Raw genomic sequence first — 16418 nt, 5'->3', positions numbered from 1 at the left:
TATCCTAATTTTTTTTTATAATCCCTCATTTATAAATGGTGCCTTAGTCTTTCAGACCAATAGTCAGAGACATATTCTTACACAGCTAAAATATCTATCAATTATGCTCTTTGATCTCTTAGTACTCATCTTTTATTTATTTATTTATCATTCACATAGTGACAGTTAAGAATCTCACCATTACTGACATGTGCAAATATGCCTCAATAGTCTTGTTATTTTCCACAATTCCCATTCTCCATATTTCTCACATGACTTTGGAAATCACGAATTTCTACTGTCGCAAAATGATCTTCTCTCTCCTTTCAGCCTGAAATATTTGGAGCATCTTGGTACACTGTAATTATCTAGACCTACAACTATGATTTCTTGTCTTTCTCTGAGGGCTTCTACAAATCTGTTCATAAGTGAATATTTGGAGTTAGTCTAGACTGTGAGGTTTCTCTCTCTCTTTTGGCCTTTTACTATTTATTTGCAACTTGCTGATTAAAACCAAAACACTCTGAAAAAATTTAAAAACACCCCAAATAATGAGGAAGGCAATTTACCTTATATAATCAATAATGTATATGTAGCATGCATAACCACATACATTACTATAAGAAGGCAACCCAACCAGAGAACCAGGCATGCAAAAGGGATGCTGTATCAATTAAGATCTCCATCTTCCACACGTAGTTTTTGCTTCACAACGCATCTCTGCAGATTATTCATCTTGAGATTAAACTTTTGAGCAGGGAAGTCTATTGTTGTTCACCCCTGCCTGACACTACAATTTTCTGAGAGGACGTTTTGCTGTTCTCTTTGCCAAGAAGGTAGGAATGTCTTTTCATTTTGGAACATCTACTTTTGTTCTATTCCTATGTCAGGGTCACCATTTATGCCTTCTCTACTGTTCTTATATATGGATCATTCATTATCAGTGCATTTGGTACAGTATAAAATGCTAGCTGCTGCAAAAACATAGCTGAGAATTAGCTAATGAAGCTGAATGTGTTGTTGGTGAGAGAGTAGTAGGCAAGAGGCTGAGAAATGTCTGCAGAGGCTTGCCCAGAAAGATACTACGGTGTCATTTGGTTGATGTCTCTGATTTAAGTTTTGGTCTAGTTGTCTATAGCAAACTAAGTTTATTTTATTTTGCTGTAATTTTATTTGGAAGTGTTTAGAGAAAAACTCCAAAGCTGTTTCTATAATATTTCTTTAAACTTAGATATTTAAGTCTTAAATGTAAATGATAAGTTATCTCTAAAGGGTAGCTAAATAAATGCACTAGTTTCCTCAGACAGACCAGTCCTGGATCATTTTAACTGGGTTGACATCCTGTCTTCTTACTACTTTTTTCAACTCTCAAAAGTCTTCTGGATTGAAGAGTAAACTTTATGTTTCATCTGAAAACTGTGAAATGAGTATGAGGTCACATCTCCTCAGTGCTTGAGGAAGAAAGTTAAGTACTTCCTGATTACATTCATTGTAGAAGGACACAACTGAAAATTTAAAGAGTGGAACATTTGAAATCCTGATAATGGTTCAATAGTTGTTTCAGGTCTTATACTCAGGCCTTTGTTGCATTTTGAATTGCTTTATTGAAGGTAGAGAGAAGAAAATATAGAGTTGGAGGGTTAATCCCACATATTTTTCTGGTATGTATAGAAAATGTGCAAAACTGTCTGGAAAACATGAGGAACATATGACCAAAGTACATGAAAAAAAATGTGTGAAAACATATACTTGAAACTTTCATTTATATAGTTAATATGCTACTGAAAAGCAGAGACAGATTGAAAAAAGCTTTTATACTTCATATTTATTTAATGATAAACTGAGACTAGGCTTCAGACTGAAAAAGGCAAGCAAAATTCAAGAAGAACAAGAGAGAAAAAAAAGGTTATTGTCTCCTCAATATGATGAGTACAGTTAGACTGGAAAACTCACAATGTTATAAATCCTGAACAATAGATCTTGGAATCACATCCAGAATTTTCATATCCATTTCATGATAAATACAAAGATAGCACAGGGATTACTTACCTGTGCTCCTTTTAAGGACAAAACAACATGCGCAGATTGATGGAGAGATTAGAGCTGAGGTAGTCACATGAGGAGCAAGAAATTTGAGAAAATTCCTTAGCTTGCTAAAATGACAATCATAATTAGATGTAGTGGAAAGTTCACAGTATAGGATAGCTATGCAGCTGAGTTATTGTTTACCTGTTCAGCAAATTCATTTTCAAGAATTATAAATATTAAGCCTGTCATAGTCATTTTGTATTGTTCTAATTGTGTATACTCATATCAAAGCAGAGGTGTACAAAAGTCACCCCTACAGACAGACAAAACATTTGCGATAATTTATTGACACTTAGCCAGTGCTATCCTTAAGTGCTTCAGGGACAGCATAGACTGAGGTTAGCACAAGGCAAGCTAATGACCCTTGCCCAGAGGCCCTTAGAGGGAAGGTTTTGCCAAACAATAGCGAGTACAAGGAGAGAAGACCTTCCAGGCAGCCTTGCCAGCTCACCTAAGCACCCTCCCTTTCTCAATCTTATTAGCCAGTCAATCTAGGGTGAGATTGAGAAGCAATTTTGCTGCCCTGACAATTTAACACTCAAATGAACTCAGATGAGTTTCCCACCGGAACTTTCTCTGTTTACAAATTAGTATCTAAAAGCTATCAATCTTCTGAGGATTTGGATCTTCTCAGGATATAACAAAAAATGCTTATATACGCACATGTATAATATAGATGATAGCAACTCAAACTTGATGTGCATCCATGCTAACAACTGGGATGAGCATAGTGGAAAACATGTATATGTAATCTTATATACACAAACAAACAGGAAGACTTGCAGATCATAATTTCTCCATTCTGAGAAAATAATAATTCACATGCTATGGAAAATGAAATGTCATTAAAAGAGATTCCAGTGCAAAAGTTTCTTCCTATTCCCAGGAAGCCACTTCTTTGCCTCTGACAAGCATTAAGAACCATATTGATCCAATGCAGTTTGTACCAAGTACTGTGTTTGCTTCATATCATGCATGCTTCTGCCTATTGTATCTCAGTGATGATGAGAATTTTCAGAAGTAAAATTCTCAGGACTTACTTCAGAAGTAAAGTCCCTCAGGCTTTAATGCAGTTCACTGAAACTGGAAACTTACATAAGAAATTTAAATAACTGATGGAATACTTTAAAGCGCGTATTTTATGTTAATCACGCCTTTCTCATAAGGTGGTATCTGTGTCTGACAGAGGCTGAATTGTCCACTGCACCTAACCTGAAGATTTCTTGTGTAGATGTTCATTCTCACACTGCTCAGTAAACTCACTGAACAGATAACTCCAGTCTACACCCATGGCCTGGATAATGTGCCCAGTAATTTCTGTTTCTGCTCTCAGACGTGAGACTCATTAGCTTTTGTAGTTTTGGTGCACACACACATTGAACAGAAAAGCATTTAATTATTACAACCAAGGAGGTGATTTTCATTTTGCAGAGAAGAGAAAAGTAAAGGAGATTAGAAAAAGTTTTTTTTTTTTGCGAAGTTGCCCTGCAATTGAGCCAAGTAAAAAAATAACTTTTCCTTATATAATTTACTGAGTACCAATAAATAATATGTTTTATTTTAACAGGTGAATTGCTACCAGAGGCCTGTTTTCCTTTAAAAAGGTAAGTGCCTTTTAAGAAATATTGTATAATAGCATCATAATTTCTGATTTACAGTCTAGTAGAGCATATTAATTTTAAAGCCCCGTGGCTGCCAGCAGTGTTGTTCAAAGGCAAGGATATATAGCAGTCATTATCTTAAGCCCCAGATTATTGTGCATGATGCTGGCTTTACATAAGAAGGACAGACAAGCATATTTTCTATCTTAGTAAGAAATATTAATTAACTTGGCCAGCTTCAGAAAGAAATACCTGTCAAAATAAAGACAGTTTGATTGCATTTGTTTCAGTTATGATAAGAATTATATACTTTTCACGGAAATTACTAGTAATGGGTCATGTCTACTTTATATTATTTCTTTTGTTTATTGAATGGTTGAAATGAATTAGTCAGTAGTTTAGCCATTTTGAACCTAATAATAGTTGTGTGCTCAGATTATTTCTAAAGGAAAACGACTGTATTTTATTTACTTGAATATACGTATAATGTTAAATTTAATAATAGATTAGCTTCAAATATGACTTAAATAATAAAGTTGACACAGCCAACTTATGAATATTTCCAAGATTTCTAGAAACTTACAAGTAACCAGATCATTTCTATCGAAAATGCTTTCTTCTTTATTATCTGTGGAGTAACCACAAGCCCATGGGCTTATTTCTCACCATGCACTCCTCATAAGCACTTAAAATCATGATGTCAATATCTATAGCCTCAAATTAAAGTCTTCGTTTCTTTGAAACAGCATGTTAAATGCCTTCAGCAAACTGGTGAAGGTCTTCCAGTGTCAACATGTTTCTCTCTTGATTTTAATTATGACTTACTGTATTTGTTGCTGCAACATCGCCAGCATTTCTTTCTTACATTTATACGTTCCTATTCTGAACAAAGAGAGGGGTGTTTTGTCTGCCATGTTGAGGTCAAACTTCTTATTACAATGGCAGAAAGTTTCTGTGTATAATTTCGTTAAGAGTTAAGATCAGCAAATTGATGCTCCTTGACTTCATCCTCCATGTAATCATTTCGTATTTAAGTGGTGGTGTTTTCACCATCCAGCAATGTCAGTGTACCAGCCTGGTGTACAGCATGCTATAATATCATGTTTTAAACGTTCTTATATAACAAATGACTTTTATTGGTGCTTTGCCACTTGCAAATACTCCTTTCTGTTGCTTTAAAAGCCCTGCACTGCTTTGATCTCAGCTCATAAAATTTTTGAGTAACTGATCAGGAACATACATTTAAAAGCACAATTCACAAAATTTCTATACAATGGTGGACATTAGTTGCACTAGAAATATAGAGAACTTCTTTGCACGAGTTTAATATTAAGTGTTGTAAGTATATGGTTAAAAGTTGAAGCCAGTGTTCATAGCACATTGCACAATATAAGTAAAGCTTGCAGAAATTTCCATTTTATTTCCATGTAACATGAAGTTTTAATGATTTCACAGTTAATTATTAAATGGTAGACCTAGCTGCCATGTGTCATAGCTGTGTGACCTTGAGTAAGTGCTCTAAACTCTTTGAGATATTTTAAGCAGTTGTCAAACTAAGTATAACAGTATCTATTTTGCAAGAAAACTTTAAAAATGCTGAAAATGACTTTTCTGTTTTTTCCTACTTTTTCTATGTTTTGTTCTGTGTGGCCAATACCAGACTAAGCCCACAATACTTCACCTGATTAATATTTATAATTATAGGATGCTTTTTTGTGTTCTTTCATGTATATTAACTTTTTCTTGAGTGTACTGACTTAAGAAGATAAAAAATTTCAAAAAAGGCATAAAGTAATGATTCATTATATACTATGTAGCTGTCTTTTCTTGCTGATTTTCATATATAAACCCATTGGATAGAATTACAGGCATTTTGTGAACACTTCCAACTCTCAGTGTTGTAACTATTCATTACATTGTTGAGACAGGCAGTTCCCAAATTAATAGCATGTCCAATCTTGTAATTAATGTCTATTTAAATAACTATACATTCCATGATTAGGTAGCATTAATCTATTAACCACATATTTAATTTGGTAACTATCATGTGAAATTATGGGAAGACTTAGAAAAGAAATGATTATGAATCTTGGATACTATTTTTCCTGTTCTTGTCCATCAATTTCTCTACTCTGGTTAACCTGAAAGTTAGTCTTCTATATAACATACTGACCTAAAACCAGCCATCCAGGAATGCCATTTCCTTTTTGCAGTAGTTTCTCCTCAACTCATCTGCATGATGTCGTAGTGGAATAGATGAAAATGGCTCTAAATATTTTTAAGCTTTATTTACATGTTAAAGCTTTTATCGTAACATCTTATGAGCAAGAAGTCATGGTGATTTCTTTGACTTCATCCTATAGTATCAACTCTGAAGTCAGAGTTGCTTCATTTTATAATTAATGTCAAACTTCTAGATACATATTGCTTTCCACATTCAGAATCTCCCTTTACATTAATGAAATTTTCATAGAGATATACATTGGTACCTTGTTTTCTAAATAGATTATACCTTTTAATTCTTCCTTCATGGTATTTTCCATTTCATTTAAATCTTTATAATTTCTATCAAAAACTTAAGAAAATATGCATTGCATTTTAATATTGTGATAATCATCATTTTTGACAAATAGCCAAACAATTATTTTACATTGGAAGGAATTAGTGCTTTGTTTCTCATTAGAATACTGAGAACAAGGTTGCTTGGCCAAAGTCAGAGGGCAAACCTGGGGTTACTTCTGGGCTTCTGACACTTGATCCATTCTGAGCATGTCAACAGCATTCTGTAAACTAAAAGGAAATTAGTATGTCATTTTCCTTCTAAGGATGTATTCATGCATAGGGAAATAGGAGAGAGGAAAAAATGTGGCATGTGATGAGTCAATAACCTAAAATCCCACCAGGCTGTTTGCCAGGATAAACTCAGCATTGACACTGACTAAGAAAAAAAATGTATTTCCCTGAGAGCACTTTGATTGACACCAAATAGTCTTCCTAAGTGCTTTCAGAATGAAGAATTGAAAAGTATTGGTATTTGTTCATTTTTATCCTGAAACTTTAGTGTTGATCTATTTTCCACTATTATTGAAATTGTGCGACTGAGTAGAGCTGTCAGAAAATTCTTCACCTACTTTCATTCTGATCATGCATAGTAGTAAGCCCAAAGCTTTCACTCACTCTCCTGGATCTAAGCCTACTAATTATATCCATTGTAAAACAGCTAATTTACAAGATAAATGGACGTTTTGTTTTGGTTTTTTTACTTGGTTGTTTTCACCATATTGTTGAATCCTGCATTAATAAAATTACATAGTTATATCAAAGCCATCAGAAGCATAGGGTTATCCTTGGAGGGACCTCACCACAGTGAATTTAACTAAGTTTACAGGTTTGAAGTTGAGTAGAAAATCTATTATGAAAGTTTCAACTATGGGAGCATACCATAAAATTTAAGTAAATATTTTACAAACAACTTCATTTTTTTCACGAGACAAATTTGCCCAGAAGATTGAAAAATACAGAAAATTCTAAAATTCCCGAAAGTCCTCACTTATATACAATCTTCAAAACCAGCAGCATGTTTTATTGCTTTCTCTGTCATATGTGAAGGCCTTCCCTATGTCCTGCTGAATTTACAGTCTCTCCAAATCAGCAACAAAGTAGAAATTGGAACGGATATTATACTTAATTGTCTTATACCATCACACAGTTTTTATTTTTATGCCCATTTATTTTGTTTTTTACATTCAAGGTCAGGATACGGCCCCAAGCTATTTTGATATTATCATAACTATGACGACTGACTTTATAATACTTCTTAAGGAAAATATCAATGCACAAAATGTCAGTTATAGTGCCGTGTGTGTTTGAAGTCTTTTAATTTTTCCTATGATCTGATTTGATCTTGTGCATCCCACTCTTTCCCCATTCAACCTTTTTCTCTCTACCGCCCTTCACATTGTGAGCTCTTGCTCACTCTCTCTCCCTCTCCCTCCCCTCCCCCTCCCCTTCCCTCTTCTTTTAGAAGCTATTGCCGTGCAGGAGACATGCTGGTCCTCTGTCTCATAGTCTCTCCACCTTCCTCTCCTGTGAAGTTCCCTTTATTGAGACTTGAATTTTACATGACAGGAAACTAAACCCTTTTATTCTTTGTTATCATGTGTTGAATCATACAGCCACTCTACAGATGAAGACCTTTATTTAACAACAGGTTTGTTTTGAGCAGGTCCAGAGAGTAGCTTAGAGGAGTGCATATGCTACCTTTCTCTCTTCAACATTCCCAACTGTTAATTTCTTTTATTAATTTTTATGTTTTCTCTTTTTAGTACATTCATAAAAATTTTTTTACCATTTTTTTTATTAATTTGTTCATATTACATCTTGATTGTTAGCCCTTCCCCTGTTTCCTCCCATTCTTCCCTCCCTCCCTCCCACTTCCCCCCTTCTCCCCTCCCCTATGTCTGTGATTGAGGGAGACCTCCTCCCCCTATATATGCTCTAAGATTATCGAGTCTCTTCTTGGTAACTTGCTATCCTTCCTCTGAGTGCCGCCAGGCCTCCCCATCCAGGGGACGTGGTCAGAAAAGGGGTACCAGAGTTCCTGTGAGAGCATTCATAAAATTTAAATTAATGTACTTTCCCTCCCTAGTGTAGCTCCCTCCCTTGTCTCCTCACAATATCACCCTCCTTCTTTCCCCCTCCCTCCCTTCTCTAGTCCTCAGAAAGTGGGAACTCTCCTCCCCTAACGTCTAACTCCAGCATATCAAGTCTCATCTGGACTGCCTGCAGCCTCTTCCTCTGTGGCTTGGTGAGACCACCCTGCCAGGGAGAAGTGATCAACTTGTGGGGGAGAGAGTCTATGTCAGAAGTAGTTCCTACTCCCCGTATTATGGGACCCACAAAGGTACTGTGCTGCCTATCTACTACATCTGAGCAGAGGATCTAGGTCCACACCATACATGGTACTTAGTTGGTCTATCAGCCTCTGTATGTCCCCCTGGATCCAGATTGGCTGGCAATGTTGATCTCCTTTTTTATATTTTTTGAAAATTTCCCACTATATTTTATCATATTAATTCTTCTCACTTTTTCTCTGATGCTCCTCCAAAGTATCTATCCATCCAATTACATATTATCTCAACAAACAAATTAAAAAACAAAAAACCTAGGAGTCCATTTTATGCTTTCCAGCTAGCCATGGATGTGCATCTTGCTCTAGAGTGTGGGAGACATTTAGGCTTCATTGGGGCAAGAATAAAGAAAAGCTTCCCCCTAAGAGCAGCAATCAAATGTCATCCACTCCTTGGTCAGGTGACAGATTTCATATCTACCCCCGTGCCTCCATTCTGGGCTTTTGTCTGGCTTGAGCTTCAACAAGTCTTACATTAGTTGTCTCAGTGAGATCGTATCTGTGCATTTGCCCCATCTAGTCTTGGAAGCAGTGGTTCTTAGAATCTTTCTGTTCCCATTTCTATATAGATTCCTAGACCAAGGAGAAATAAATGAGCTAGATATTAAGTTTAGAGGTGAGCATTTATTTCAAAGTTTTCTTTTTAATTCTCTGCCCATTTATTGACTTCTCTCTCTCTCTCTCTCTCTCTCTCTCTCTCTCTCTCTCTCTCTCTCTCTCTCTCTCTGTGTGTGTGTGTGTGTGTGTGTGTGTGTGTGTGTGTGTGTGTGTGTGTTTTAATTTCCATCAGAAGCTTCTGATGAGAGTTAACTGATGTACTAAAGTATGGGTATAGCAATATGTCACTAGGAGAGCTTCTGCTTTGACAATGAAATGTTTGTTATAGGGACAGTAGCAAATGTGGTTAGCAAAGTAGGCATTAATGCTATGAAGGAAAATGCAGTTCACTGCAATCCAATTGCAACACTCCTTGAGAAGGCAATCGACAATATTTACCTATAATTTACTAGAGTCTTTATGATGCATTCGTTTTACTTAAAAACAGTATTACAGCTTAGCAGTTACATTAAAATTCTCTTTCTTTTATATTGCCCTTTGTCCATCTTATTCACTATCCCAGAAGCCTTGATGCTTCCCCTGACCTTTTTCCTCTTTGATATGGATGAGTAAGAAGACCCAAAGATAGACTAGGCAGTATCAGAGGATGGAGACCAGTTGCTTATGTGTCTGTCTTCTCTCTCCCTGTGTCATGCTCTCATTCCTTGAGAGGCACATTACCTAACCAGCCTCCTTTTGTGTTCATTCAACTCATTGCCCTTCCTGGGCCCTTCTCATAGGCAACCATTCTCCTCCTGAACTCCTATGGTATTGTGCATATACTGCCTCTACCTTAGTGGTGACTCCTTACTAGAACTACTGTTATCCTAGAGTTATCCTAGTTTGTGGTAGGTGCTACCTCTTTACTCTTGAGAAACTGACTTTGTCTGCTTACTTTTTATCCTAAATGCATCATAAATGGACAATATAGACAGTCTGATTTTTAAAATCCTAATTGAGAATATTTACATATACATAATAGAATATTTTCAGATGAGTCCCAAATCTAAAATTTTATATCATACACTATGTATGTGTGCATGTATTTCCATCCGTACGTGCACACACACACACACACACACACACACACACAGAGAGAGAGAGAGAGAGAGAGAGAGAGAGAGAGAGAGAGAGAGACAGACAGACAGACAGACAGACAGACAGACAGACAGACAGAGACAGAGAGACAGAGAGACAGAGAGACAGAGACAGAGACAGAGACACAAAGACATGGCAACACAGAGAGAGTTACTCTGATGGCACTTTTATATAATATTTTTATGAGGGGGTCAAATGTCGAATTTAATACCTGTGACACATGTTAACACCCAAGATTTACAATGTTCAAGCGCTCTGTATTTCAGATTATTGTATTGGGAGCATTTTGCTATACGTTATTGCATCTTTTTTATTTGCTTTACAATATGGCTCGAACTCCCTTGGATGTGGTTCAGCATAATGCTATCACATTATACAACTTAATGCTACGCATGCATCAGAGCTGAACAATCACCGTGTTTTCTGTTTCTCTCTATTAGTGGTAATGCTGTAATGAGCACCTTTGTAGATAGTCCCATCCTCTATTATTCCCTTTGGATGAATTCCCAGAAGTGAACTAATAGAATCACTTTCTAAATGGCATTTTATTATTAATGCTGCAGATTATTGTATCCCTTTTCGGTTTGGCTTTCTGAGGGAAGGTCTCAATATGTAGCTTCAGCTGGCCTGAAACTCTGTGTAGACCAGGTTGTCTTTAGTTTCATAGAAGTCGACCTGCCTTTGTCTCCTGTGTGCTGGACCTAACAAAGTGAGCCACTGTGCCAGTAGTGCTGCAGATTTATAGTACCACAGATACTCTCTAGTGTGCTTGAGCCCGGTCACCACCGTTATCCAGCTGTGCAGTCCCTCATAAGATCCTCTGTTGAGTGAAGGACTCTCAACCTTCAGAATCTAAGGCTGTCTGGAGATAATAAATGTTTACTAATCAGGTCATAGACATTACCTTTTTTAGTTAATGAACTAGATGCTCCATTGTGCCTAGAAAACAGGCTTTATTGACGGAACCCCGGAAGACCTCCCTTATCATTATTTGAACATTGTTCCTTTATATCTTAGAGCACGTACCCGACTCAGGAAGCAAAGTAAGTTCAGTTGCCCTCCTGCCCTTTCTCTCACCCAAAATGGAGTAAGAACAACGGGCCTCCTTTTGAACTTTGGAGATCAGACCTTCCATCTTCTACTGACCCGCTTCTTGCTCCACAACTTGTTATGACTGTCTTCACATTGGTCTGCACCTTAGAAGCCAAGGTTCTTTATTAATGCTCCTTAGACAAGACTCCTGAAATTACGGCCTCAAGTAGAGACTCACAAACGATATCAAAGGAGCTTGGGCAATCCAATATAGACCAGAACAATCAGAAACACAACTCTGAACCCATCCAAGTATCCATACTATGTTCTCTAAAACTGAAGTGAATGAAAAAAAAAATACAAAATCAAATCAAATATACAGATATTTTCTCTCTTTCGGTCAAATGGATATATAGACTTGATATAACTCTAACATCCCATTCTTCTAGAATAATGACCTAGGTGAAACTGTCATCATTGGCAGAGTCATCAGCAGGTGTCTACATCTTGGCAAACAGCCCAGAAAGAAAAGAGTTATAGAATGAAAATCTGAATTGTTTTACAAATATTTTATATCTGTTCTAGCTAATGGAAATATGTGTTTAGAGGCAACATCCTCTACAATAAAATGTAAAAATTTTCATATACATCATTTTAAAAACCAATTCTTTTATCCTTTCTACCTGATTAATCAAAATAAAATTGTCTTCTGTAATATAAAGAACCAACCAACCAAAATTATTAAATACTACCCCTCGATAAGTTTGTGTGTGTGTGTGTGTGTGTGTGTGTGTGTGTGTGTGTGTATTTAAATTTCTCTAACATAATTTCTCCAGTAACTAAGACACCTTTGGACCTGCTTTCAGGGCTTAGAGTTTTCATAAAAAATTTTAACAACAAGTGTGCTGATGCTAGGGTTACAGATATAGGCATTTGTGCCCTTTCTACACAGGTATTTGAGATGTCAACTCACATCCTCATATGTGCTATATAAGCCTTCCTACCCATTGAACTCCTCATATGCATATATTTGTTTTGGTTTTGGATTTTTTGAGACAGGGTTTCTTTGTGTATCCTTGGCACCCAGCTGTATTACTTGAAATAAACTGTATGAACCACTGGGTCACATCAGATCTGTGATCCAGTGACTGAGTCAGTGGAGGTTAAGGTATTTTCTTGGATGGTGCTAATAAGGAACATCTTATAGAAGGATAAATTTGTATCCTGGGATATCAAACTACAAAACAGAAAAGTTTGATCCTTCCCTACAGCCGTTGAGACTTTAGATGTGGACTGACTTGACTTGCCTGGCACAGAGGAACGCTATGGTGCATTGTCAAATAACGGACCACAGAAGCTTTATTTATTAATGCCAGTCAAATTCATTGAGAAGGGTTGTGTTCAGAAAAGAGGAGATAGCAAAATCAAATGTGTATACAATTAATTCAGAAGTTTAAGATTGTCAGTACAAACTTATTTTTTAAGTGCAAATTTTCAATAAAGCCTCTTAGGAATTAATTTTCAAATAGCACTTTAATCAGAAAATCTACATAGAAGTAACGATATTCAAGGGAATACTGACTTCTATAATTAGATTAGTCCTACACAATCTAAAGCTTCATCAACAATCTTATGATTCGACTATCGACTAATTATCATATATTTATTTGCTTTGACACACAGAGACTGTTTCAGTTCATCTAGACAACAAAATGACCGTTCTTAATTGTGTTATCTCTTCTTCAGGAGGACCCAAAGATGAAAGAGTGATTTCTTTAGGCTCTGACCTTTTGGGTGCACTACTAAACAGCACCCTTATTAGTAAAATGTGTGGGAGTGCCTTTAGGGAAGAACAATGAATATTTATTTAGAAACTGGATTTTGGCCAATTGTCTCTACCCTAAAGGAATAAAATTACAAACCAAAGCATTTCAATTTTCCCATGCTTATGAGTTTCCCCTGCACATGCAGGAAGGGCAGATTTGTCTATGTTATATTCTCTGCAACTCATTTTTCAAAAGGCTCATTTGCCATTGGAATCTATAGCAGGCATTTATGTTCAATCATAAAATGTTAAAGAGGTATGAATTCTGCTTAACTATCCCAAGCTAAAGAGCTCGAACACAGAAGAGAGCATGCTAATTTTCTTAGTCTCCTCAATTTTCAGCAAGCAGCTTTTAAGTTAATAGGGCAGAGGAAGTTCAAATGAAAATAACTTTTATCGCTGAAGTTAGTCTTTGAGATAGGGAGTTGAAAGCTGACAGGCAACTTGTTTTTTTTTTTTTTTTTTTTAAATTCTCTGACTTGTCATTATGTTTTCCTGTGGGGAATATGCTTGCCACACCTCTCTGTTAAACAACTCTTAGTGAATGGAGAGGTAAGTCGAATCATGCATGTAGAATCACACCTTGCTACAGGAGACCAGAGCCCTGCCATCTCCTTGAACAGAACATGAGGTATGCATCATAGCAGCAGAATCCCCATTTAATAGTTTTTCATGCCTCCTGATCACACTGGGGGATCTGCAGGAACCAGTTTCCCACCTTATTTGGATGTAATGAGGGACAGCACTTTCCGTACAACAGTTTCATCATTTTCACTGCCCTACTAAGAGCTTCACCACTTACTTGGCTCCTGTGTGTACAACAAATGCTTGTAGAAATGCTGTATGTCTTTATTTCTGTCTGTAACCCCAGTGCTGTCTGGCAGAGATAGGTGGATCTCTGAGGCTCAGTGGCCAGCCAGACTAGCAGACTCAGTGATCTCTGAGTCGGCTGAGAGATTCTGTGTCAAAAAGTAAAGTGAAGAGTAAATTGAGGGAGACAGCTGATATCGACCTCTGAGTTCTAGTTAAATAAACCCATGTGCATGCATACTCAGCTACGTACATATGTGCACAGGCTAATGAGCATATTCATACATCCTAGAGAAGATGCCGTGTATGACTTCAAAAAGTGTCACATAGTACTGAAAACTTCATAAATCTTCTTAATTGCTATTAGCTTAGTGGCATAAAATGAAATATTCTTTCTTCATTTGAACTTACATATATATATATACATATATATATATATTGTCATATAATACTTAGTTAATTCTCTTTCATATTATAGTTACTTTGGAAAACCTTTTTCTATAATATGCCAACTATCAAAACTCTTCACCGGGTACCTTCCATTGTATTCTCGGGTGCTCAATAAAAGTTGTTTGAGTGAAAAAAACAACACGTTGCCAGATAGGATTTTCCTGCAGCATAAATTAGAAGCAAAAGCTTTTTCAAATAACTGCTGAGAGTAACTATACAATATAGCAATGTAGATAAATATTTTCAGAAAATCTGGATATCGGCTGTACATAAAGAATATACAATATGTATAAATACAGCTAAGAAGCAATTGCCTGCTTCAGAAAATGGAAATCACACATAGGTAATTGGGGATTGAGGGGGGGGGAAGCAGAAAAATCTTTGTGAGATGTTGGGCACCATTTGGTTAAAGTGAGAAAGTTTTACCCAAGACACAGAAGAGGATACTTCAGGCCAGAAGGGCTTGCCTGGCGGGCAGAAAGTCAGACTGAGAGAAAACCAGCAACCAGTGCAAATTGACTGTCTACTGTGCTGGGTGCAGTGAAAGGGAGAGGAGAGATAAAAATTTTTTAAGATTAGAGAAGATAGTTATAACCCTTCAGGAATGCAAAATTGGCAGAGAAAGGCAAGATAGAAGAAAACCCAACAAGGCTTGTGAAAAGTGTAGCGCTGGAAAGTCGCTGCTGAGAGATTTGGATAATAGAATTCCAGGAAGCCAGGGTCTTGTGAGCAATATGTTATATGAGATACTGGCCATGAAAATACTTTGTAAACTGTGAGGTACTATAGAGCAGGGAGATATAGTCATCATGTGGCTCACATTCTAAAGAAGCCTATGCTTTTTTCCCCCTCTCAATTCCTTAGAAATGATGTATGAGTTGCCCTGGAAGACAGAGGTTATAGGTCCCACCTCCAGTTGGATAATATCAGGTTAAGCTGACCTAAGATAACAGGAAACAAGAAAACAGCTTGTTAGAAAGAATTCGCATGTTCTTGGTGGCTCAGCCTCTGAAACCTACAACAGCCAAGAGCAATAGCTTGTATGCAAGTCATAATAAATCTAATGACATATTTATAATCTTCTCCAGGTTTTATTGTAAATGAAAGATATATTTCACAGCCTAAGAACTAGTTAACTTGGACACAGTATCTTTACATGAATCAATCGTAATTGCCAAGTTTTTAAAAATTTGTTTATGAAATTATTTAAAGAATATATTCTTCACATATATTATAAATTCTGCAAACATGTTTTATACAAATGTATTCAGTAATTTAAAAATATTAGTACAATAGAATATCAAAAGGTAAATTAAAAAATATACATAAAGGTTTATACAGTGATGTACTGGTAACCCAGTATTCAGGAGTCTGAGGCAGAGGATTGCGATGAGTTTAAGACCAATCTAGGATATATAACAAGTACTGGGCCAGCAATGGGATGTAACATGACATTGTCTCAAAAACAACCAAACAGTAAATAATAAACATAAAGTTCTGATCTTATCTCCCACACTTAGCTATAAAACATTAAAATTAAAGAACCATAAACTTCACCACCATGGAAGGTAAATAAACTGGTATTTAAATTTGCATCTGAGTATTGAAGTTCTAGACTTCAGTAGTTCACAAAGTTTTAATCCTTTACTCTGATGTGAGTCTAGAAACGTTCTAGTTTGTTTACTATACTTGAATATTCATGGGTTCACATAAAGTCCTAACTATGTATCTCTGATAATTTTTGGCATTTTCCAGAATGACTCCATGCACATTAGAGGACCCATGTGCTTCTCAGTTTGAGGTGACTAACATATATACCTCTCAGTGTCGTTCTTGAAGATCAGAGACTACTTTCTATAGACATTGCCATCAGTTTGGTGAGAACAGGGAGATTGTCTCCAACTTATAGCCAACTGTGTATTTTGTACTTATGCAGGTGAAGTTTTTAATTTTTCTTTTGCCCCTCCTTGTGAGACAGTCTTATGAAAATTATAGTACCTTGAAGTAGAGTTGCTTGGCATTGCCCATT

At 36.4% G+C, this 16418-nt stretch overlaps 1 protein-coding gene across 11 annotated transcripts in view; it reads left to right on the top strand.

Moving 5' to 3' along the window:
• Positions 1 to 16418, top strand: part of TENM3 (teneurin transmembrane protein 3) — a 2605219-nt gene that overhangs the window by 481946 nt on the left and 2106855 nt on the right. For all 11 annotated transcript variants that reach the window (XM_084760481.1, XM_084760480.1, XM_084760467.1 and 8 more), the window contains exon 3: positions 3635 to 3671. The gene's annotated coding sequence lies outside the window, so the exon portion shown is untranslated. The remainder of the gene's footprint in view (positions 1 to 3634; positions 3672 to 16418) is intronic.

This window comes from Acomys minous, assembly GCF_964271855.1.
Source record: "Acomys minous genome assembly, chromosome: 15".
In the NCBI taxonomy this organism is placed as follows: domain Eukaryota; kingdom Metazoa; phylum Chordata; class Mammalia; order Rodentia; family Muridae; genus Acomys; species Acomys minous.
Note: the sequence above shows the minus strand (reverse complement) of the source record. Positions and strands in the feature narration are given on the sequence as shown.